A 27,447-nucleotide genomic window follows, 5' to 3' on the forward strand; every position below is an offset into this window, starting at 1 on the left:
GTCTTGCGTTAGATTATCGCCTTACCAAACGTTGGGCGCCATGTAGTGTAGTTCCTATATTCCCAATAGGCTCTGCGCATTGGAATAATATAAACAGCAGTTTAGATGTAGGACTGAGGTAATCTAGGTCTCTACTGACTATATTAGACTTAATTAGGTTTGCCAGCTAGCTCAGAGGTCACTAGAAACTTTCTAGAGTAAACAAGGAGGTGTTAACTTCCCTGAATAGACAAGAAGGGATTAGCTTCTGACAACCGTATAAACATGACAACTTTGCTCCCTCAGAATAAAGAGTATATCTCTAGAGTCTTGTGAAAACAATAGACAGCTATTTAACTCAGTCAATCGTGCATGCTTAATTTCACCAGGAGTGCATAGAAATAGAGAGACGGGCGTTTTCAATAAAAGTTGTTATTTATTGAACAGTCCTCTTTCTCATGCAAAAGAAATCAATTGCCACAGTTGCAATACTTATCATGAAGTAAAGTGCGTACAGTAAAAGTAGTATTATGAAATAATACTGTAAAAGCATTGATATGGTTTCTTAGCCATATGATACTTTAAAACGGATAAAATATATACATACATAAAAACATTGACTAGCGTACTCAACTGGTGCTTCTAATATACGCCGACCCCGGTGTACCTGACCTAAGCCTAATACGTGGGAAGGAGGAAGTAAGTTGCAGTTTAAGTTGAGTTGGTTTTTTGCCAAGAATCTGAATCAAGAATTCTCTTAAGGATTTAGTCAGCTCCGTACCTTGGTTTTAGAATGAAGGAGGTCTTGTATCTCGTGTCTCAGGACTCGATCTCCCAGAAACCCGCAAGGGTGACTGGAAACACCGGAGCTGGATTTCTTGGCAGGAGAAAAAACAGCGTCTCTCTCAGTGCGTCAAATGGGAGGGTCGGCTTCCTTCGGCTCTCGCATCAGCTGGGCATCGGGCAAGTAGATAGCCGCTCTGCTCCAAACCACCGTGTGTTTGTCTAAGGCAACGTTGGTATATTTATAACTGAAAGGTGCTGAGTTTGACGTAAGGTTGGACATAAGACGTCACTAAGAACTAACAGTTCTTTCTGGGCTCCAGGAGTTCTTGTGCAAATCAAAACAAAAGCAGGGGGAATTCCCGGGCTGCTGGAGGCTTGGTTCGTTTAAAAAACGCGTTGTACTTTCTAGGAGTCTAAGGGAGTAGCCTTGCCGTATTTGGACTGCATAGGCTATGGCTAAATATGGACATGATTCCTATGCCTTTATAAGGATATGTTTTGTTATAACAATATAAGGGCATGAATCGGGGATATCTAATTAGGGTCCTAGATATGATCACCCAGTGAGTTGCTGATATTAGACAGATTGAGAAGAAAAAGAGTTTGAATCTCTGACTGAAACTATGTTTCTAAGGCTTTCCAGCTTGTTAATGAGAAGGCTGTGCACAGCTGATGTCCATATTGGTAATTAAACCTTTCCAGGACTTCTGTGGTAGCCTCAGAAGATTTTGTAGAGGTTGTTTGGCCAGGAAAAGGGGAAGAGTCTCATTATTTTTTAGGCAGTGCTCAGCATAAGGCTGCTCTCTCCAATGCCCCTCACCCTTATCACATCGTAAACATATTTGAGATGTTAACAGGTCTGCTAACTATATATCTGGGGCACAGGTTGGTGGCATGAAAATAACTTGTTTAAGTACCAGCTCCAAACACACAATTTGTAAAAAAGTAGAGTTTTTTTAATAGCATAATATCCCAAGCTGTTGCAACGTCTCTGAGGTAATGTTGGGTATTAAATAAAAAAATAGAATGTTAGTTAATACAAAGTGTCTGTATTTCATTAAAACAAGAAAACGTCTCATTAAGCAAAAAAGATACATTTGTCAAAGAGAAGAAGAATTGGGAGAGATTTGGGATATGAATTTAACTTAAAATGACAGAAAAGAAAAAAAATTGCTATAACTCACAAAGCATGTTTATGTCAGGAAAAGAAATCTGAGGCCCTAAGTGACCCTAAGGACAGGGTGCCATGTAAGTAAAAGATAGGACATGTGCTTGCATGGTTTGTACGTGCTGGTAGTGACAAACAGCCTATTTTGTTTTTTCCTATTGTGTGGCTTATCTCCTCATAGGCCAGAATTTAGAGTTCCTTAACATACTTTTAAGATGTAATTGGTGACCAGAGAGGAGTGGCTTTTTCATGTTTCATACGTTTGGAATGGTAATGACAAATCCTCCTTACTGATGACTTTGGATTTAACATTACTGTTTAAGAAATGCAGAAGTGGACATATTTCTGTACTAACTGCTCTTTGTTCCTGACAGCCTGTCTCCAACACACGTCTGGGTTGGGTGACAGCTGCATCTTCTCTATTCCCTCTAGACAGCCACAATCACAGGAACGTCAGCCTCATCTGCATTCTGAACACTCATCTTCATTCATCTGCATTCTAAATTGTCTTCCTGGGCAGGGAGGAATGGAAGATGCTGACACTTACACTTCAATGAGTGGTGTCCTGTCCACCCACAAAGCACTGATTTACCCCCCACATGTAACCTGGCAGACAGTACAAGGTTGAAAGGGATCCTTGTAAACTTCAGAGAGTTCATTTGAAGTCACCCGTACATCAAAGGCACTTTTGGGTATAAGTCTCTGGCCCCCTAAAATTAGACACTTCTAGAAGACCGTTTACTCCTCAACTGAAGCACTTTGAAACAATCTCGCTGGAGGATGTAAACAATCAATTATGGATCTCCGGGTGACCTATGCTCTCCTAACACCATGGCACTTTTGGCCCCGGCCTGCGCTTTGATATTTCAGAAAATCCTTAACGCCTCTATTTTAACGGGCTCCATTCCGGTTGCATGGAAAGAAGCCTTTGTCCGGCCGATCATGAAGAGCCCCACTGCAGACTCTCAGGTTTGAAGTAATTATAGACCAATATCGCTGTTACCTTTTCTAGCTAAGATATTGGAGACTCAAATTAATAAACAACTGAGCCGTTATTTAGAATCCAACAATATCTTTGACCCTTCGCAGTCAGGTTTCCGCACAGGTTTTAGTACCGAAACCGCCATAGTAGCAGTCAAAGACTCAATAAGACAAATTCTGGATGAGGGCGGATCTGTGATTCTCGTCCTCTTGGACCTCTCCGCAGCATTCGATACGATCTCCCATCGGCTGCTGGTGGAGAGGTTGCGGGAGTGTGGTGTTGAGGATCTTGCTCTGGAGTGGCTCAGAAATTTTTGGGCAGACAGAGGGCAGACTATCACTCTGGGCCCTTTCAGGTCTCGAAAATTTCTGTTGGACAAGGGAGTACCACAGGGCTCATGTATAAGCCCTACACTCTTTAATGTATATATGGCACTTCTGGCCAATGTTGTCAAGCCTTTCCGGTTTGAGATAGTTTCCTATGCAGACGATACCCAGCTGATATTCCCAATAGGATCCAACTCTATAGAGGAGAGACAGCGTTTCTTGGCGGGAATGCTTGCCATTTCAAAATGGATGACAGAACACTGTCTTCAACTTAACCCAGGAAAAACAGAGCTTATGCTCCTGGGAAGAGCCACTAACATCTGCATGACTGATTGGTGGCCCTCCCAGTTGGGACTGGCCCCCGTCCCTTCCTCCTTGGTAAAAAGTTTGGATGATAAGTTAACTATGAAGGATAATGTCAAAAACATCTTGGGCTCTTGCTATTACAGTCTTCGCCTGCTACGTAGGATGATTCCCTACTTGCCACTGGAACATCGCAGAACGGTAGTCCAGGCGATGGTTATGAGTCGCCTGGACTACGGTAATGCCCTACTGGCAGAGGTGGGAGAGACTGTGCTAGCCAAGCTTCAAGTTATTCAGAACACTGCAGCAAGGATGGTCTTAAATCGTTCTCCAGGATCTCCAACACTACCCCTGCTTAGAGAGCTTCATTGGCTTTCAGTCAAAAAGAGATAATTTTTCAAAATGTGCTGCCTCACCTTCAAGGCCATCAATGGAATGGGCCCTGGTTATCTGTAAAATAAGATCTGTAAGCAAACATCTCAGCGTAATCTTAGGTCAAACTCATTGGCACTGTTGAAGGTCCCATGTATCCGTCTTAGCCGTACAGGGGGCAAAACCTTTTCATACATCGCCCCTAAGAACTGGAACACGTTAGCGGAGGCCTTACGTAAATCTACCTCTTATTTCGTTTTTAGAAAACATCTTAAAGCCTTTTTGTTCTAGAGCAATCCACCTGTCAACGCCCCCGGTATCTGTATTCTCCGTTTTTGGTTCTCCTCTAGGTAAGCGCTGAGATGCCCCTGGGTAAGTCATGCGCTATATAAGAGGTCACTAACATAACTTCTGAATCTTGAACTGAACCTCAGTCAGAAGAACAACTGTGCTGCTTAAAGTACTCAAATGAGCTGATTTTCTGGAAGGAACTGCTGTTCTTCTTATTGCCCTGATGCCTGCTGCTCCCTGCCTCTGGTGGAAGGACTGTGCATTCCCTCCAAGTGAGCTCCAAGGGAGAGCATGCTTGCCTCCTCATTTCTGAAGCCTCAGAGACACAAAAGTCTTCCTACAATTCTGCTGGTGCTGCTAGACTCTATTTTCTGTGAGTCCTGCTCTTCTCTGAGTTGCCCTGTCCAAGTTCTGGGTCTCAGAAGTGGGTTCTGCAGCTGATTTCTTCAAAAACAAACACATTACATCGACTGTGTGAGAAATTCTGCTTCATAGTTCTTCGATGCCGATGCAGAGGCTGTCCGATGACAGCAGTTCCACAACATTCGCAGCTAGATGATAATGCTCTGTGTGGCTCGATGACAACACATTGCATTCACTTCAATGGAGCTCAAAGACGACGCAGGAGACTCTCGATGTCGACAAATGTAAATGTAAATGTAAATGTAAATGTAGAGTCCATTTATAACGCGCTAGCAATCGCTCCAAGGAGCATCTCGGCGCCAATAGAGAGACAACCAGATGTAAAGGTTGCGTTACTGCTTAAGGAGACCAGAACCGGGATCACACTAGCGCTCTGGCCATTGAGTCTGGAAGATTGTAAATCCAGGTTTTCAATTGCTTGCGAAAGACAGATTCCTTGTCCAGTGCTCTTAATGGGAGGGGTAGAGCATTCCATGCTTTAGCACCCAGTACCGCTAGGGATTTGCCCCCGCGGGTTTTGAGTCTGAAACTAGGAATGGTCAAAAGATTGGCAATTGAGGACCTTAGTGCGCGTTTTGGACAGTATTTTACAAATTTTTTCCTTAGGTAAATGTGGCCTGAATTATGCACAGCGCGAAAGGTGATTGTCAATACTTTGTGGAGGACCCTTTTAGTTATAGGCAGCCAGTGTAATGCATTGAGGGCTTTGGTTGCTGAGGATTTTCTTGGCCATTTCAGAACCAGCCTTGCAGCCGCGTGCTGGACCATCTGGAGTTTATGGGTAACCATCTTATTGGTACCAGCATACAGGCTATTGCAATAGTCAATGCGAGACGTAACTAATGCAATCGTAACAGTTTTCCTTGCTTCGAGGGGCAGCAAGTCGAAGAACTTTCTGAGCATTTTTATTACCCCGAAGCAAGTGCCTGACACTTTTGACGCCTGCTGTTTAAAAGATAGATCGGCGTCAAACTGTACCCCAAGGTTACGAGCCGAGGAGGTAGTGTGGGGTGGTATTGCCGCCTTCTCGGGCCACCACAGTCTGGGGATGAAATCATTAAATGCTCTAGCTGAAGTATTTCTTTAGCAGAATCTGTCTGGGTACTGTAGCCGGCCTGGCGTCAATTGCTGTTGGCTTGAATTTTGGATTTGCACTTGTCCTAACCAACCTCAAGTAACATTTCGACCATTAGTGACTTCTGAGCACTATTCATGCATATAATCTTTAAAAATTCATATATCTACTTCTAATGATTGGATGTTTGTTGTTTTGGTCTTATTTTGCTCAGATAAATATTGTCAATTTTTCTAAATCTGTGGTATATTCACTGTGTTACTGTGTGTGCATGTTGCACAAATATTTTAAGCATTGCATCTTTAGATAAGACTGACTGTTCTGTGCCAAGCTACCAGAGGTTGAGCACAGGGTATTTTTTTGTGCATATCTAGCTTACCCTGACTAGAGTGGTGGTTCTTTCTTGCCTGGGCACATACTGCAGGGAAGCGGGAATCCTATTTCTAACATAGACATATAATGCCATGTTTATGTCCTGGAAGATAAAACTGAGGGGAGTTTTTCAACACCAACTGGCAAACAGAACTGACTTGCTTTTGGAATTTTAAATTGAGGGTGAGAGGTGAGCACTAATGGGTAAAACAACAAAAGACTGCACCATATACAAGAACAACAAGTCCAACCTTACCTGAGGAAGGACACTTGAGAGATTTAGACAGCTGATTCATTTTAAACAGCATAAGTAAGTTACCATAAGCTCAGGCATGGCAGGTTTATCCATTTGCCAGCCAGAAATGTTTGGGTTGTTTAAAGTAATGTGTAAGCAAAGGCAAATGTGTGACATTGTCTATGTTACAATAAAGGCAATTATAACAAGTGCACAACTTACCTCTTACTACTATATTCACACAATGCACAAATAGGCTCAAATGTATATACTCCCACACACATATCAGAAATATTTGCCAAAGATTCTAAAGTAAAACACATGCCTGCTAGGGTCCTTGTCAGGAGTCTACTGCATATTGCACCACCTATTGCCCCTGCCAGAGCTGCCAATTGCAGTAATACACAACTACTAACCATCACACTCCTTCAAGTGTGACAATTTATACCATTCTAGATCCCTAAAGCTACAAGAAGGGCTCGGGCAGCAGGTATTAGTCATTATAAAGTATTAATAAACAACTGTTGCTATGCTTATCTTTAAAGTAGGCAAAAATCACCAACCTGTTGCAGACTGTCCTGAGAGCCGGAGTTGATAATTAAATGCCGGTGCAGAGCACCAGAAACCACTGGCTTAAATTATGCACTACCTTACTCCTAACCCTCCCTCGCTAACTCACAAACATAATCTGACTTTCGGTATGCCTTTTCATCAGATACAGATGGCCGGGCTTACTCTTTGAAGAGTTTGGGCATTCATGTCTCTAGCAATTCTCAGCTCTTTATTTTTGGTGCCCTCCCCCAGTCTGAAAACAGTCATGTTGTGTTACTTCTGTCTGTTCCTTAATACTGTGTAGACTACTTTTAGTTTTTCCATGTATATGGGCAGTTCTTCATGTGGGATAACTTATACTCCAAAAGATGCTTATTTCTTGTGCAGCAGTTATACTGGGATACAGCTGGACCTGGAGAAATACCCAAAATGATAAGTTTAGTTTTTACCTCTCCAGTATTACCTCCCTATTCTAAATTCCACAGGTCAACATGGGGAATATCATTGTAGTTTTTCCCCTGCAGAGATTCTACAAGATTGTATACAATGAATTTATGTTGGTTCTGTTCTCTACTAAAGTCATTCTTCTGTTCCAGTTTTTACAGCCAGTGTGGCATAGCCCTTAAGGCCCTGATTTCTAGGCTTGTTGGAAAATGAATGCAATAATACCACACTTCTAATTACCAATATTCTAGGGTACCATTATTACCGACTGTGGTATTACCAAACCATTACAAGATTTCTCATAAAAAATTTGGAAATTGTTGTTTGCACACTGATTTCTGAAGGTTTTCCTATAATTCCATGGACCTATGCACAGGCAAATTTCATGTGTCTAGAGAAAAACACAAAAGCAAGAGTTTTACCACACTTACTGTAATCAGAATTTCAGAAGAAACTCCCACATCTGCTACAGATGTATTTAACTGTTCTTTATTAAAAATGTTGTTACATTCTTTTTTAAATTCGAATCGAAATAGGTTATGAAAGCTTTTTGTAATGAAATAATAAATAAGTTCAATGTTTCATATTTAAACATTAATTCATATTTATTTCAAATTTTTAACTATTTCAAATAAATTAATTTAACATGATTTTCTATGAGGTTTTATTTAAAGCCCCTACCTCATTTATTTTCTATGAGAGTGTTGCAGTGCCACTTGTTGTCCATGTGTAGTGCTGGACCTATTACAATAGCGTAAGCTATTACAAGAGTGGGATTTTGAACACCACAAGGAAGTCAACTTACTCAAAAGAGTAAACTTACTCAAATGTTTGGCTTTACCAGTGCTTGTTTTATCATGAGACTGTCACTTGAATATTTCATCAGGAGGGGTGGTCCACAGGGATTGAGTGTGGATCTCATTTGAAAACGTTTGCGCCCTAGCTCATAGTCACAACACCATTATTTTTCCTGGAATTCTATCATCCCTCCCAACTATCTTCTTTCAACATATGGAGAATACCCACTTACCTTCTCATCTTTCCCCCCTCAAAGTGGGCATAGAATGGAGAAGAGACATGCATTATGGCATTCACACAGGGTATGTAAACATACAGGTAGGGCATTTGTGGGTGCATTGCATGTATATCCATGTGTATGTATTCTAGGTGCCCCGCAAAAGCCTGAAATGGTCTGTTGAGATACATTCTGTGCACTCTTCCAAACCTCCTTAGAGGTAGCAAGGTTTAAGTCTGACAAAATGAGTGATTGTATGAGTGATTAAATAAAAAAAGAACTGGCCCTGCTTATCCTACCAAAGGATTACCCTGTGCAGTCAATCAATAGTAAGATATCATTGTATGACTAATGAAGGCTCGTTAGCAATTACGGAGATAACGTTGATAGGGCCTGGTGGACGTTTTTATGATAAAGATATTAAAGTAAACTGATTTTTCAGGTTAACAGAATGTATCCGACTCCATTGATATACGTGCACCTTTTATTTTCCTAGCTTTGTGCAGAGCACAACTGTATAGTCAATGGTGCGTCTTCTGATTTGTCAATGATCCAGCGCCCCTAATGAAAAACTGTCTCACCAATGCTACCAATCTCCACAATACTCACCATTAATCATGAATCACTTACCAAGGCCCATAAACCAATGAGACAATTTTTGAGCGACTGAATCATGTGACTTAATTAATCATGAACTATTCACTAAACTATTTACACGTATATATACAACTGCAGTATAACGTTTCTTACCATGTTTTTAAACATTTATCATTTTAATTAAGCCACTTAGGCAAATGGATCAACTGATGGTAACAAGACCATGAATAAACAAGACCAGCTTGTCGTTTCAAAATTCTATTTATTAACTTTATTATTCAAAGAAAGAGCATTTTCAATTAATTCTTTATTTTATTAGCAAAATATAAGCAGCATTTTATTGAGGAAAAGGCATATTAGACTGACATTTCAAAGGTTATCAATTAGCATGAATTAAAGCAAAATAAACCGTTTTCCATACCCTAAGTTCTATTTCCCTGTCTAAAACTCGCTCCACCTAAAAAGAATAGTCATTAAAGACTGCTGTCCTTACGTGCGCCAAAGAGTCCAACAGCACGTCACGCCCTTCAGGGATCGGAAAGCGAGAAGCGCCCTCCTGCCCATGGGGCTAGGTCTTATACCTTTCTAACTAGCTAATCTCCACTAAAAAATATACTTTCTTTGCCATCCAGAATTCTCATTGGTTGACTGATGTTAGCTCATGTCGAGTCATCACGTTTCCATACCAAAATCGAGCCTTTTCTTTGACTCTATTGTCCATTATTTTATATGACTTTTGGCTTCCTCGAAAATGAAACATTTAACGAGTAACAGTCCGTTACTTCCTTAGCTTGGCAAACTTTCCGCTTCCTGTCCTTGAATCTGTCTCTCCAAGAGCACGTTTAGCACAGTTAACTTTATTTATTTTTCTGACAAACGTCAATGTGGTAAAACTTTCCACTTCTTTGTGCACGGCTCTTCACGACAGGATTCCAAACACCAACTATACAGGCCTTAGGCCTCTTTTTCGAAAACTGTCATTTAAACAAACACAAAACATTAATTAATTAGAGAATTGAGACCCATTCTGTTACCCACCCCCTTTGCTAATTAATAACCCATTAATTTATGTTACCTAGCTGTGCACACAAAGCTGCATTTTATATCTACCTTCTTCTTTTAGGCCGCAGGATTCTCCACAAGCTTTTGCCACAGAAAAGACATAACATAAGCACACTAATAAGCACATGCCATTCATTAAACAGCCGCATTTAATACTGACAATGACAATAGACAAGGTCAGTTTATTATTTTCCACGTACTTGCAGTTGCAACATAGAGCACATAAATTAGTCCCTCGTGTTGTGTAAATGCATTTCAAATCTAGGTTGGATAATACTTTTCATCACAAACTCATTAATACGATTAAATTATTATGAAAGTTTAACTTCGCGAGTCAGAATAAAATTTTACTCTGCATCTCGCTCCATCAACTCCCTCATCTGGTGATTTCAAAATCACCAAACTATACCCAAAAATTTTAGCAAACATTTTAACCCTTGAACATGTGTTCAATCACAGTATTAGTGTTTCTAAACCTTCCATTCTGCTGTTTGCTTATAACTCTCATATTGGGATCTACGGAACTCTTCTAATTCTATTTCTTTTTCCTATTCTTTTCTAAGTTTGTAAATTCTTTTCTTTTCCCTTAGATATTTCTTTCTCTTGTGTAACATGCAACTAATTTTTAACAAAAGTATCACAAAGACTATGACTAATAAAGGAGTCAGTATTTTGCCTAATATTGAACTGCCAATCTCTTGAAACCATTTTTTGATTGCCACAAATCTTTTGCTCAAACTTTCTGTAAAATCTTCATCTTCTAAAGGTTCTATTTCAGCATGTAATTCAGTAATATTCTTAATGTACAACTCAATGTTCTGGCTCTTGTCTGGGATATATGTGCAACAATGCTGAACATGCAAAATTCCACAGACTCCTCCTTCTTTAGCTAGCAGAATGTCAAGTGCAAGACGGTTCTGCATTACCATCGATCTCATGGCAATAAGTTCTGTGTTAACTAATTGGAAACCACTAGCAGTGTCAGTTGACAATCTATCAACAATTGTAGACATTTTTCTGATTTTAACTGCATTCAGAGTTATACCCACCATAGGTATTACTGCACCAAATATGTCACCCAAAATTTCTGAAAAGCTTTCCCTTCTGAATCTGCTCAGATGATTGCTAATTTCAAATGAACCCTTTGCATTTCTATCAACATGAACCATTTTGGGAAAAACTATACCAACAAAACAAGTCCCATACCAGTGATCTGGGAGATTGTAATAAGCTTTATACCCACACACAAAATCTTACCACCTTTGAATCCCCATCCACCCAAGACCTGATAAGTATCTTCGCATTGACTAGCACCTACAAAGTAATTGTCAAAAAGTGTGTTGTCTCTTCTAATACAAAGCTTTCCACTTACAGGTTTATCTATGTGAATAGCAACATTCTCTGTTCTACCTTTGAGCTTTCCATCCTCAATCTGCCAAAACTTAGATTTGGTTTGTTTCAGCATCTCATTACGTTTATAAATTGCCCTTCTCTCTTCAACCATATTTAAGAAAGATTTCTCTTCCGACCTCAAATTGCATGTTAGATTGTTTTTAAAAGCATACTCATAAGTAAGTTCATTAGTTACTATGAAAAATTCCCTCATCTGTTTAGCATGTTTCAATTTATTCAGGCTGTTGTCAACTTTTAGATTAGCAAAAATCTCGTCGTAATTAGAATAATAATACTCTAAACGACCTGTCCGATAAAACAAACTAGTTATCACACTACATGTGATGCCATAAGTAAGAGGAAGCATGATATATGTAACCCCTTCCGAAACGGAAGCAGGTAATTTCACACAAATGTAACAATCCTTCACATTCATCACTTTAACATATTCAGATAAAAGTCTTGAGAAGGTATTACTAGAAAAATCACCAACAGATCTATCTTGGTGGATCTCTGGCTTGTGCTCAATAACTCTGTTAGTTTTGCCTACTGCACCATGGTTATCTTGTTTAGCCATAGCTTTACTTGTCATATTAGCTTTGTACAGCTCCTTGTCGATTCCAAAAGGGAAAATGACAGCTAAAATTAACCAGACCAAGATTATTAAAATCACACAAATAGAAGACAGTTTGCAACATCTTCTTAAGATAGAACATCTTGAATTGTTATTAGTAGAAGGCATCTTTACTCAGAAAACAAGAGCCTTACAAAAAAAATCAAAAATTTAAAATTTCTAAATTTCTAACACAAATTTCTAACACCCCCTATTTTTTTTTTTTTAAAACCCTACTTTCTAACAGCTTTTCTTCGACCTTACGTCTTACATCAATTTGGTTTTCCAGCTAACACAATTTCTTCGACCTTGTGTCACCTAACACAATTTCTTCAGCCTTGTGCCATATACAAATTTCAGCTTTTTACAGAAACAAAATCAATCATTGTCACTTATGTCATCTAAATCTTCCTGACTACTACTATTTACTTCCACTACTGGTGGAATTATTATATAAGTCCACTCAGGTGACTTATATTTCTGATTAGGCTTTATCACTCTCTTTGCTCTACTGCTAATCACTTCTATTTTCTTCCCTGCTTGATTTTTCTTATCAGAGTCACTTTTCTGACTTGAGACTTCATTTACCTGCTCTTTTGTTCTGTTCACCAATTTGAATTTTAAGCATTCATTTTCATTTGGCCAGTTATCACTTTTCTTGATAATTTCTTCTTTGGCTCAGTTAAATTACACTCCACTCTCCAAACTCTTTTTCTTGATGTTTAGGACTTTAGTTTCATCATCACTTTCATCTGTTTCACTTTCTGTGATATCAGCTTTAGATTCAGGTACTTCTTTACTCGGCAGCTTCACTCTGTTAGGAACATCATCCTTATAGCTGGTACTTGGTAATTCGTCTTCTTCTTCTTCAATTACTTCCTATTCACCAGTTTCAGAATTTTCGTTCCTTCTTCCAGAGCTTCCAATTTGCTGCTTTTCAATACTCTCCTGATCTTGAATTACTCCTTGTTCAGACTCTTTTTCTGCTTCTTTTTCTAGCAGATCTTCATTATTTTCAGAGTCTTGTATCTCAACCTCTTCAATTTCATCATTCAATGCCTCAATTGCATTTGAATCTTCTTCCAGATGTCGACTTTCTTGTCGATCTTCAGGATCTGGATTTCTTTCAGGTTCTTCTTCAGAGTCTGAATCAGCTGTAGTGTCACCTTCGTCAGGATTTTCAGGTGGTGGTACACGAATGGTATGACTAGCATGAATCCATCTCTTCAAACCTTTACACTTTACTGCATTTGTTGTGACAAGCATCACCTGTCTTGCCTTTTGCCACCTGGGTAATAGGCAGTTTCTTCTTCGGTGTACTTTTGTCCTTACCCAGTCTCCTGGTAACACATCATGAGCTTGCTCCTTTTCTTTTGTAATCACATCAGTTCCCACCTGATGGAACACAGAAGTCACCACGTCAGACAAGTTCTTGCAGTATTCCAATATGACGCTATCATTAATGCTCAATAGTTTGTCAACTGGAACAAATGCTTGTCTCATGACTCTGCTCATGAGTATTTCATGAGGGCTTAAACCTGTTTTTCTATCTGGAGTACTTCTCAAAGACATCAAAACAAGTGGAAGTGCGGCTGTCCACTTCATTCCTGTAGCTAGACACATTTTTGCTCTTCTATTCTTGATTGTGCCATTCACTTGTTCAACAACACCTGATGCTTCTGGTCAGTGTAGCTTTTGGTTTATGCTCAATGCTTCACAAATCATTTGTAATAATCTGTTTTCAAATTGTGTGCCACGATCAGTCTCGACAGTCACTGGAAAACCATACCTAGGTATGATCTCTCTTAAAAGCAATTTTGCAACAGTAACTGAATCATTGTGACGTGTTGGGAACGCTTCCACCCATCTTGAAAACAGACAGATTATCACCAGTGCGTATCTCAATTTGTTGTGGGGTGGCATGTCAATGAAATCAAGTTGCAATCTGGTAAAAGGACCACCCTCCCGTCCTATGGTTCCCATGCTCACAACTGTTTTTCTGTTTGGATTGATCTGTTGGTGGTTCAAGCATCTCTGACAAAAAGATTCTGCAATTATTCAGAATTTTGGATTGTACCATGTCTGCCTAAACAACCTGATCATTGAATCTCTTCCTAAATGTCCTAGACCATGATACATTCTTGCCATGTCAGCAATCATGCAATCTGGCATAACTGGTCTGTCATCTTTGTAAACCCAAATTTCATCCTCTTCTCGCTGTCTGCAACCTGTTCTTATCCATAAGTCTTTTTCCTCATCATCTGCCTCATTTTGTAAATCTTTCACACCTTGCCATGTATCAACTACAGATGTTAGCATAAGTGAGTTCAAAACATGTTCATTGTCTTTTTCCCGATTGATGGACATATTATTCTTTGCACAGAACTTTGCGATTTCATCAGCATAGGCATTACCCTTCGTCATATAATCCTCTCCTTTTTTGTGCACTGTACATTTCACGACAGCGATTTTCTCTGGTAGCTGAATACCATCGATAAGTCTTTTGATCAAATTCGCATTCCTTATCGGAGTTCCCGCAGAAGTTAAATAACCTCTTTGAGACTAGAGCTGGCCATAGTCATGGACTACGCCATATCCATACTGACTATCAGTCACTATGGTAATTTTTAATTCTTTTGCTCTTTCATATGCACGAATCAAAGCAATCAATTTTGCTACTTGAGCTGAACGAATTCCTGTGAGACAGGATGCTTCAACTACATCTGCAACTGTGCAGACCGAATATGCTGCACTCAGAACACCTTCATTTGTTCTTAAGCATGAACCATCAACAAAATAAACAAAATCTGATTCAGGTAATGGGACGTCTTTAATGTCCTGCCTAGGTTTGGTGCAATATTCTAAAACATCCAAGCATTCGTGATCAATATCATTCTCATTTTTGATTTCTGTTGCAGTACCATCAGGAAATAATGTGGAAGGATTTAAATTCACACACCTCGCAATCGAAACGCTATCTGATCCCAGAATAACTTTCTCATATTTTGTTAGCCTATTACTTGTCAGATGCTGTGTTTTGCTTCTAGTAAGAAGAATTTCAACTGAATGGGGTACATATACTTTTACAGGAAATCCCATTATTATACCCTCACTTTGCTCTAGACTTACACTTGTTGCAGCTACTGCTTTTAAGCAGCCTGGTAATGCCTTTGCAACAGGATCAAGAACTGCTGAGAAATAAGCTATTGGCTTTCTCAGTTTTCAATGTCTTTGAATCAGAACTGATAATGCACAACCTTCCCTTTCACTGCAATACAGCTCAAACTCCTTCTCATATTCTGGCATTCCCAATGCTGGAGCTTCACATAAACTTATTTTTAGCTGTTCAAAAGCCTCTAACTCAGTTTCTGTTAGGGTAATTGGGTCTTTTATGTCTGCTTTTGTCAGTCTCTGCAAGGGTTTTGCAATTACTGAAAATCCACTAATCCATTGACAACCATAACCAACCATTCCTAGAAACATTCTGACCTGTCTCTGTGTTTTTGGAGGTTGCATTCCCTGAATCATTTTTATTCTCTCAATTGTTACTTGCCTGATTCCTTTCGCAATTCTGTGACCAAGATATTTTACTTCTTGTTTGCAAAACTGTAGTTTTGCAGGTGACACTTACGTCCACAACACTAGTGATATATGACAATACACCTATTTTGAAACATAACAAATGAACTGTGTAACTTCACCTGTTACACTACACTTATGCCGGCAAACCAGGAATTTTCACACTGCTGGAAAAAACCCTTTGACTACATATAACAACTTTGACAAACGTAACATGTTTTAGGCATCAATCCTATGTAATTACCATGTAGCATGTCCGTTACCATAGTAACCATCCTCTGCTACCAAGTTATTGATCCAGCGCCCCTAATGAAAAACTGTCTCACCAACGCTGCCAATCTCCACAATACTCACCATTAATCATGAATCACTTACCAAGGCCCATAAACCAACGAGACAAATTTTGAGCGACTGAATCATGTGACTTAATTAATCATGAATTATTCACTAAACTATTTACACATATATATACAACTGCAGTATAACGTTTCTTACCATGTTTTTAAACATTTATCATTTTAATTTAGCCACTTAGGCAAATGGATCAACTGATGGTAACAAGACCATGAATAAACAAGACCAGCTTGTCGTTTCAAAATCTTATTTATTAACTTTATTATTCAAAGAGCATTTTCGAATAATTCTTTATTTTATTAGCAAAATATAAGCAGCATTTTATTGAGGAAAAGGCATATTAGACTGACATTTCAAAGGTTATCAATTAGCATGAATTAAAGCAAAATAAACCGTTTTCCATACCCTAAGTTCTATTTCCCTGTCTAAAACTCGCTCCACCTAAAAAGAATAGTCATTAAAGACTGCTGTCCTTACGTGCGCCAAAGAGTCCAACAGCACGTCACGCCCTTCAGGAATCGGAAAGCGAGAAGCGCCCTCCTGCCCATGGGGCTAGGTTTTATACATTTCTAACTAGCTAGTCTCCACTAAAAAAATATACTTTCTTTGCCATCCAGAATTCTCATTGGTTGACTGATGTCAGCTCATGTCGAGTCATCACGTTTCCATACCAAAATCGAGCCTTTTCTTTGACTCTATTGTCCATTATTTTACATGACTTTTGGCTTCCTCGAAAATGAAACATTTCACGAGTAACAGTCCGTTACTTCCTTAGCTTGGCAAACTTGCCGCTTCCTGTCCTTGAATCTGTCTCTCCAAGAGCACGTTTAGCACAGTTAACTTTATTTATTTTTCTGACAAACGTCAATGTGGTAAAACTTTCCACTTCTTTGTGCACGGCTCTTCACGACAGGATTCCATACACCAACTATACAGGCCTAAGGCCTCTTTTTCGAAAACTGTCATTTAAACAAACACAAAACATTAATTAATTAGAGAATTGAGACCCATTCTGTTACCCACCCCCTTTGCTAATTAATAACCCATTAATTTACGTTACCTAGCTGTGCACACAAAGCTGCATTTTATATCTACCTTCTTCTTTTAGGCCGCAGGATTCTCCACGAGCTTTTGCCACAGAAAAGACATAACATAAGCACACGAATAAGCACATGCCATTAATTAAACAGCCACATTTAATACTGACAAAGACAGCAGACAAGGTTAGTTTATTATTTTCCACGTACTTGCTGTTGCAACATAGAGCACATAAATTAGCCCCTCATGTTGTGTAAATGCATTTTAAATCATTGGTTAATACTTTTCATCACAAACTCGTTAATACGATTACATTATTATGAAAGTTTAACTTTGCGAGTCAGAATAAAGTTTTACTCTGCATCTCGCTCCATCATCAGCTATTTCATATTTTAAAATACATTCAGTGTAAAAACCTGAAATATGCCACTATACTCACATTTGACACTTTGCCAGTCAGCGCACATTCGGGGTGTATCCTATGAGGGTTGCATGAGCCATACTATACACGAGGGCTGCTCTCTGCTATTAGACATTTCCACAGAAAAAGAAAACAAACGTCTTGACGTTCTTTTTTTAGATATACTGCAAACTAAAGCATCAACTGAAAAATCTGTGCAAGACTGCAGAACTTCACGCAGCCGTTTTCCCCTCTGGGGTGAATTGAAGCAGTTTCGTTGTTTTGGGCGAGGACAAGTGGTACACTACATAAGGCATTGTTATTATTGTTATGATTGCACCACGTCACTCAGAGCTTTTTAAAAGGCGAAAGGTCTCATTCTGCCCATCAATCCACAACAATTTCCTTTTTATACCACAAAAATCAAACTTGTGCATTGATGCAACTATTTCTATTTCTATTGTTCTCTCTTTTGCATACTAGAAACCTCATTTTGTTAACTTTCAATAGTCATTTTTCATTCAAAAACGGTAAAAAGGAAAAACATCAAACACTTCTTTCTTTTTCGATATACAACACTTACTCTTCAGACATGCCATTATAAAATGAGTTGATTTGGGAAAAGGCCATTGTTGCTGACTTTTATACTAACTTTTGACTCGGAGAGGAGACGAGTCACAATTTTGGAGTGAGTTGTTACCTTCATACCTCCCCAGAGTGAAATACATACGTGTGACAGGTCTCGGCTAGCATTTGCTAATGACACAAGGGAGTGAAAGACTAATGTAGCTCCATACCCAACCACTGAAAGGAAATGCCACCTTTTTTAAAGTCCCCACGGAAACTCAGAACTGTAAGACCACAGAAAGGACCACACCAGGTAATCTTATCTGATATATTTCTGTAAGGAATCTGGAGACTCATGGTGTGTACTGTATGTATGTAACTGAGCTTATAAAGCGTCTGGTTACACTTAACAGTGTGTCCCCACGCTGTACCGCTGAGGAACCCGTCCTGGCCTGTTCCTGTAAGGCGCCCACTCCTGGGAACCCCAAGGTGAAGCCAGGCATCCTTAGCGATTAGGGACGGTGTGGAGATTAAGCAAGCTATTGCCCAGAGTTGCAGAGTGGGACCCACGATTAGAATAGGCACCGAGGCGAGAATTATCAGGTCCGAGGAAATTGAGCCCAAGACCCAGCCGCGACAGGAATTGAACCCTGGTCTTGGGCCAGACCTCTGCATCAGGGTCTGCCACTCTAACCATTGAGCCACACTTCTCCACAACTGAACTGTGTGTGCAGTTTCTAGGCCAGTAACACCAGCTCCCTGATACTATCTATGGTCCTTGAAGGAGGGGTTCCCTGAATTTTTGTGGACTAGTCTTGTTGTTGGTGCCCTAGGAGTGAGCATTACAGTATCTAGTTTGACACATAGCCACCCTGCATGTGCTCAAAGGCTTGCGCATGGAAGGACCGTGTTCTGCTATCATGGATCTCTGTGGCTATTGCCAGTAAGCCTGGGCGGCCAGCTACGCTCCGTGCACGGAGTGCACGGAGTGCCGCCTCCTACACATTTTGCGTAGCCGGCGTAGCCAGGCGGCACTACGCACGCTCCGCAGACGGAGCGTAGCCGGCCGCCACCCGCCTCCCTCCCGCCCTCCCTAAATACATAAATAAATGTATAAAAAGCTTTTTAAAACACTTACCTTGTCTGCCGCGTCCCTGGGGCTCCCTCTCGCCGTCCCGCGATGCGCGCCGCCATTTCGGATCCTAATGCGCATGCGCGGGCGGCCGCGCATGCGCATTTCTCGTGAGGAATGCGCATGCGCGGCCGCCCGCGCATGCGCATTAGGATTCGATTCGGTGGCGGCACGAACGGCGGGATGGCGAGAGGGAGCCCCGGGGACGCGGCAGACAAGGTAAGTGTTTTTAAAAGCTTTTTATACATTTATTTATGTATTTAGGGAGGGCGGGAGGGAGGCGGGCGGCGCGGAGTGGAGCTACGCGGAGTGCGCAGGTGGGCGTAGTTGTGCGCCCACTTCGCGTAGCTCCGCGGAGCCCCACTCCGCACACTACGCCCAGGGTTAAATTTGCCAGAAGACTCCAGATCTGGTGATCAACAGTTCTAGAGATGAGGCAGGTTCCACTGCCCAGCACAACAGAAAACAGAGACAATGGATATTGCAATCCTGATTTGTCATTTACCTGGGCACTGCCATTAACTTGAGAAGTGTTGTCATCTAAAGATAAGAAAAGGCCTTTAGTGTCTTATCAAACTTTTTGCAGTGTTTTCTTCCATATATTGAATATGATAAATATTGAAAATGTCTGAGTTTTCTACCCTCTAAACTGGTGAGCTTCTGTGTCTTCCGAATGCTGCCCATATGTAAAGTCTATACAGCAAATTCTTTGATTCACTACGTCCATCTCTTTTTAGATGTTGACTTTTTTTAGGAAATTGAGCAGCAAACACATTTCTGGGTAGAAACACTTCTGAGGGAGAATGGAGGCACACTTGGGCCTCATTCTAGGGCACACCGGTGGACTACTACTCCGCTTGAGGAGATGAAACATTTTTGGGGCCTCATGCTCAAAACGGGGTTCATGCAGAAACCAAGCTTGCAGTCCTACTGGTCTACTTGTACGGTTTGGTCAACACCCATATTTTCACCGTACCTGAGCAGTATTCATTTTTTGATATTGCAGCGTATGTTGCCTTTCAATGATAATTCTGCTGCATTGCCCTGGGCCCATGTAGATTTTGGCAGATTGTTCAAAATTCAGCATGTCGCAAAACATTTGTGTGCCAGGTTTCCAGAGATTCATACTCTTGGAAAAAATATAGCCATTAATGAGTCCTTCATCCTGTACAATGGGCAGCTGCTGTTCAGGTTGTACATTCCAAACAAAAGAGCTTGCTATGACATCAAGTTCTAGATTCCGTGTCAGTGCCCTACCAGCTATGTATACAGCATGAGCGTGAATACAGGGAAAGACTCCACTCTAATCCCTCCCATGCTAAGAGTCACAGGAAAGTTTGTATGGGAGCTTGTCTAGACACTCCTTCACAAAGGTTATAACCTTTATGTGTACAACTTCTATACAGAAGTAGAGCTGTTTAGTGAGATTGTACAAAGCTGACCCTGTTGTATGTGGTACAGTTTGTGTCGCCATTAAAGGTTCCTGTAGGAGCTTGTTTGTAAGTAACTCCAAAAATTACAGAGCACTGCATTTATTTCCAACAAACTGCTCGCAGTCAAGCTCTCTGACTTAAGGTGCTCACTACTATTCATGATGTGAGCATTTCCTTTGTCACATTTTGGGGGTCAAATGCCCACCTTTATACTTGATTACAAAAATACATGGGCAGAATGGTTTAGAACTAGGTTCTTCAACTGTGAAATGTGAGTCATAAAACTCACACTTGATATAGGAATCTGCTAACCCACCTGATTCAGATGTCAACTTACAGTGCATATGTTGGTTAGTGCCTGACCAGCAAAGGAATACTGATTTCTGTCCCTGACTCTTATTTGACTGTCATTGAAAGTTTTGCAGCTACAGAAGCATCAGCCGCCCCGTCATTTGCTCTGGAGGACATGGTAAAACTGCAAGATCGACACCATTCTGACTGCATTCATGCAACAGCTAAAAAGACTCTACCATGCCATTGTTGCAGAGTCGGCTGTAAGCAAGGAAAGAGGCAGGAGCGTCATTGTTAGTGGCCCCAGTACCCATCTCAGCCATCCCTTTGTTTAACTTCTTGCTTTATGTTGTACCATACAAAAGTGAAGTATTGGGATATTGACTAGGGTGGAGCTGCCATAACAAATACCTTTCAATGGCTGTCCATGGACGCCTACTTTCCATGGATCACAATTTCACGAAGTAAGCAACCGTATAAATTGTTTTCCTCTACTTGAGGAAATCAGGGCCTTGCTTATGGCCTGCTCGACACCTTTAAATGCTGTCAGAATGTGGTAGGTGTTCTGTTCGCCGAATGAAAAGTGCATTAACCCCTTCGGCGCTGATGACGAGCTCAGCTCGTCATCAGTTGCGCCGCTCGCACGCTGAGCTCATCATGTAACGCGGCTTTTGAAAGCGCGCATGCGGTTAAAATCACCAAACATTATGGTGGATGGAACATAAGCCACATTATCAAGGAGTTCTCTGTGTAGCAAAAACATTAAGGGGCCGATTAGGATGGCGGACGGACTTGGCGTCCGTCCGCCACCCCTGAGTAGGAGGGACCGTCCGCATGGGCAGCGGCGGTCCCTCCATGGCAATTAGGATGTGACCGCCAGGGTGGCGGTCACATCCTCTATTTTTAACATTGCGGCGGGTGCAGCTTCAAGCTGCACCCGCCGCAATGTAAAAAATGCATGTGTTGCATTTACATGCACAAAGCGGCAGGCACCGCACGGTGCCTGCTGCTTTGTGTACGCAAATGCAGGGGGGTACCATAGGTACCCCCCACCCCCCATTCACCCAGGGGGCCCGCAACGGGCCCCCAAAGTGAATGTCCGTATGCTTTTCCATGGCGGAAAAGCCGCCGTGGAAAAGCATATTTACACCAACATCATAATATGGCGGACGGTGTCTCATAGACACCACCTGCCATGTTATAGCTTTTCCGCCGCGGTCGGAAGCCGACCGCGGCGGAAAAGCGGCGGACGGAATTCCAGACCCACCAGCCATCCTAATTTGGCGGTGGGTCTTTGGAGTCTCCGCCGCGGTTTTTCCGCATCCTCCAGGCCGGCGGACACTTCCGCCGGCCCGGAGGATGCGGAAAAACCGCCATCCTAATCGGCCCCTAAGTCTTGACTAGTTTTTGTATTTTGTTAAGTACTCCTTAGGGAGCTTAGACAGTTCCTAGCACATTTGTCTTAGTTTCAAAGGTAGATATGAGTCCTGTGTGTCTTACATGGCAGTATCGGATAACCCCGACTTGCATGCACAAACTGGAAGGCGTTGGATTTAGCACAGTGAGTGAACTAAAGGTACATTAAAGGCACGTTTTCTTCAGTTTCAGGTAGCTAGTAATGGAAAGCATTAGAAAAGATTCATTCGGCAAGTATACAAGATTAGTCCGGATTATGAAGTGGACAGAGACATGAACAGGTAGGAATAGCTTAAGCAAGGTGTGCTTTCACATGGATATCACATTGGTAGAAGACAGAAAGTCAAGGTAGTACAAATATACATGTCATCACTTCATCATCACCAACAGACTCAACTCCTTCGGACTGCACTCACCTCAATCCTGAATTATTCCCTCAATCAACTAAGAAGATGCCTCCAAGCCATACAGAATGAAGCAAGCACTCTCCCCCTCAACCTCTGACCACACACATACCCTGCACCTCAAACAGCTTCACGGGCCCCCACCATCCACAGCTCTTTTCAAACTCTTACCACACACATTCAAAGCTGTACACAGAACTGGTCCAGCATACCTCAAAACTGCCTCAGATATCAGAAACTTCCAGAAATCTTTGTTCAGCAGGACTCATTCTCTCACACATCCCACCCATACACAGCACCAGTACAATGAGAAGTGACTTCTAATTTGCCCCCAAAAGGAAGAAATAACCTGCCCTTACACATCTGCACCATTTCCAAAATTATTACATTCTGCACAAAGCTCCACACTTGGCTTTTCAACTAGATGAATTCATGGCTCTGCCCTGACTGCTCCTGGGTTGGTGACAGGATACTCTCCCGGGTGATATTGCGGTTTCCAACACACAATACATTACAGAGAACTCTGCACCCAATGCTACATGTATGCATGCCATATATGTCCTGCTTTCCGTATTCATCCTCCATCAGAACACAGTAGATGTTCAGTTTGCCATATGACAAGGTTATCACAGTGCTGCACATAACAGTGGATGGGACATATGCCATGTTCTCACTGACTACCCGGTATGTCAAAAACTAACATTCTTCATAGTTTAGGATGTGCTCTTTAGAAAACCCTGGCAGCCTTCCTCAGCATGTATTCCTTAGTTTCTACGGTCCATCTGTGCTTTCTGATGTGCGTGCCTGCTCTCTGGGTTTGTTTATCCTGCTGTGATCGCTCCTCTGCACAGATTGTGCTTATGAAAGGACATTACGACTGCCATCATCATGTCCTTCGGCATTGCTGCAAGATGAGTTGTGAGATAGAACTGCACCGACTGAAAAGTCACTTTCATGTTCTTCTCCATTTTCCTCTACTTCCGATGCTGTCACAGTAAATGATTCTGCCTCAGAGCTGTCCTCCAAAACCCCAGCTAGGGTCTATAGTATATTGCTTTTGCGAACCAATCATTGTGACAAAAAGTTACAGATGAGAATAAATGGCCATTTTTTCCTACTCATTTGAAATATTTCCTCATTTCAATAGCCAGTTTCTTTGTGAAACTCCTGAGGGATTTACATACATGACCTATTTGAATTTGGATGTTTATCTACTTTTCTGAAATTAATAGTTTTCCTGGATCACCCATTAGTTTTACACAGCTTTCCTCCACAAACTGGAAGTATGTTGGAAGCACTAAAAATTGGAAAAATGGGCTACAACTTGCCAAAACTGTGGCAATTAATTTGTTTTTTAGATTCAGTTCTGCATTTTCCTGAAATCCCGGAAGATAATAACATTAGCACAGTAAACTGTTCGTGGATGCCATGTTTAGGGAAAAACAGACACTTTTATCTTGAGCACTCTGTTTCCTATTTATACCCAAAAACTCAAAATGCAGCTATATTTTGAGAATTATCTTGGCCTCCTCCATTATAAATATGTCAGGCCCAGTGCTTTTAATATAACATTTCTTAATAAACAGATCAGGCCTACAGCCATGATCATTGGCTTGACACTATAACCACATCAATCCTGTTGCATCAAAAATAAACCTTCCAAAAGGTTAAAAAAAAGTGGAATACATGCATTCTTTTTTCATGGAAGCACACAAATTCAGAGAAATCAAATCCTGTTCTCAAGAGCTTTTAGGTGAGTGGATCCTCAGCCCTTCTCTCAGCAGGACTCTGAAGGCTCTTTTTTGTTGATCATATAAGGTCAAGTGATAGTTGCACTGTCATGCCAGACCTAAAAATCAATGAAAGTTAAATTACCATCTGTGCTGCTGCCAAAGCAAAAAAACCCTAAATGATTTAGTTATCTAAGACACTTTATTAGAATTACTATGGCACATGTGCATTCCTGAAAATTCAAGCTCCGTCAGCTGAATAATAAACAAATTGATTGCAGCTGTGTGGAGGGCAAACACTTTTTTGTAGAAATGTACAACTTCTGCCCAATGAAAATATGCACTCCTGACTACAAACCTGTGGAGGGAGCCAAAGTTTCTCTTTTGGTGATTCTCACATAATTGTCTGGCAGCATCTGCGCTGTTAAACCAGACCATAAAAGTGGTATCTGTGTACACTTACCTGGGTTATCCTGTTAAGAAATTATCACAATTTCTAGATGTGCCAAACAAGCAGTCTTCTATGAACCAGAGAATTGTTAACTGAAACTTCTGACCAGGAGGCTTACTGCAATGTGAAGCCTCCTGTTTAGTAATCAATCCTCAGATAAGCCTAGCTTGTGCTAGGGTTGAGTCTCTGTGACACTTGGCGCTTAAACCGTGGATCAATCTCCTGATTAAATTATGTTAGATTGAAATTCTCATCTCCTTTAGGAAAGCTTTAACATATTCTTGTTTTGTACACACTCTGTTGTTTGAGTCAATGTATTATTGTTAATTTAGCAATACAATGATTTTAGGTCCAAGAAGCACTTCTGAGTAAATGTTGGTGCTTTAAAGATAATACTAGTAGATTTTATAAAATACCATGCTGAACAACAGACAAACTCATCTCAGTTCTTGATTTGTGTAATCAAAGGTCGGTCAGCACCTATCAGTGATAGACTGCCAAATCACTGATCAGGAACTAGCAACAAAAAGGTTATGCCTACTTCTTGTAGAACATCAACATATGTAGGTTGTATGAACTCTAACAATAACCAAGATGTGGCATGTGAATGAGTCTGACAGTAAAGGATTGACTAAGAAGCTAGATCTGGGTGTTTTAATCTATTGATGGTTAAACATTAATGACCCCTTAATTTACTCTCTAGAAAAGCAAATCTTGCTAATTATCTAGATGTCAGACGCCATTCAGGTGGCCACAGGGCAGACAGGGGCTACCAGAACTCAGTTCAGTGGAGTTAGACCACAGTTGTGCAGGTTGGGGTTGTTTATCTCTGATGTCTTAGAGTCCGTCTTACTATGGGTCAGCAAACTGGTAGGCTCGGGCAAAATTTGTATTATGCTGGTATAATTAATGTCATTTCAGCACTGCTGTGTTACTGTTGATATGCAAAATTCCTGAAATTATGCTATTGTGCCACTTTGCATAGTTATATTCTCACTAAATATTTTTTTTTTTTTTTTTTTTTTTTATTTCCGAAATTCTTTATTGTATATAAAAAAATATAAATTTACATACATGGACGAGGCTTTTATTAAGAAATCACAGTTCAAAATAAAAACTAACAGCAAACACATGGCAGCTGTTGTACTTTTGTATTTTTTGCATGCTTTTTCAAAGCATAAAATGCATCCTTGTATCCAAAGTGGACACCAGGAAACCGTTTTGTACCAAAAACAGCGTCAAATGACAGTTTTGTATTTCATGTAATTACACGCAAATAAGAATGTTTCTCAAGTTTTACATAATTACGCAAAGTAAATTATGCAATTTAGAATTTTTCTTGAGTTTTACATAATTACTCAAAAGCAAATTACACACATTGTACACCCTACTACAAACTGGGCCATATATCACCTGTTCCTCACTTGACATTCAGTGTTTGTGATGGCAAGTAGTCACAAGCTTCTCGGGGAGATTAGTGTGGAGTTACAACAGGCTCAGCACTCAAAAGACACCCAACATGACGTCATTGTCCAGCCCAACCTTAGCTTTTAAAAGAAAAACACTTTATTACACTGTAACTCAACACTACACACTGTCATAAAGAGTGCAGGAGCAGCGTTCCTCGCTTTTGGTTAACATTCTTATGAGGTAATAGCAAGCACTCAGCGTCTCACACTCTGTTTAGCTCCACAGTAGGACTCTCTCCAGCCTCCTATGCTTTATTCCATGACCTCCCTCAATGGGGGAGGGTGGTAAGCAATTTAACTATGGGGAGTAAGGTGAGAAAGCTGCAGTCAAGCCAGGTTGCTTCTCCAATCCGGGTGGGGAGATACGGGCGACACAACAGTGTTCCGAAAGGCAAGAGTGGCTGTCTTCAGGCCATGGCCCCCTTCTCGGTAGCTGGTCCCTCTCTAGGTAGATATGTTTGTGCAGTCCTCCTCCAGGCACAACTCTGTGATTGGCGGCCATGTTGTTTCGAGGCACAGTACAGTAGGGACAACTTTGTCCAATCAGGTTCGCTTCTGGAATAGTGCAACGGACAACTACTCGCCCAACACACAGTGACAAGTGCCTTGATGTAGCAGATTTGCTTCCAGCCTGAAGGTACACACGGTACATGATTGGCCAGTGCCAGGGATGGCCACAATAGCAGTCTATTCCAGTACACTGCTTCAAAGGCCACTTCTTCAGTAGCACAGACTGCTCTAGTACACTCAGACAAGTGCCACATTTGCAACACCAAGTCCGACAGGCACACTTCAGCAGTGCTGCAAATCCTCAGTGATGGTCACCAGCTCTGAACCGACACCACGCCATTACTATTGGATGGACCCACAGCACCGGGGTCACCAGTAGTCAGGCTTCTCCTGCAGGGATGGCTCACTCCATCCCCACTCCTTATGGGCAGGAGTATTCAGACATTCAATGACAAGGATTCAGCTCTTCCTCCTAACAGGTTCCTGGTGATGTCCCCTTGCTTCTAAGAAACTAGATGACAGGCAGACACCAGCTATGGTTGAGCGGTCCTCTGGGTACTTTGTGGAGCACCTCCCTCTTAGTCAAAGGAAACCATGAAGTGGAACAACTAATTGGTCAACAGCTCCTACTTATAAGGATGTCAGAATGTGTATTCTTTGGCTGCTATTTCAGGACTGTTTCGGAC

The sequence above is a fragment of the Lissotriton helveticus genome, chromosome 2_2 (assembly GCF_964261635.1).
Source record: "Lissotriton helveticus chromosome 2_2, aLisHel1.1, whole genome shotgun sequence".
Classification (NCBI taxonomy): Eukaryota; Metazoa; Chordata; class Amphibia; order Caudata; family Salamandridae; genus Lissotriton; species Lissotriton helveticus.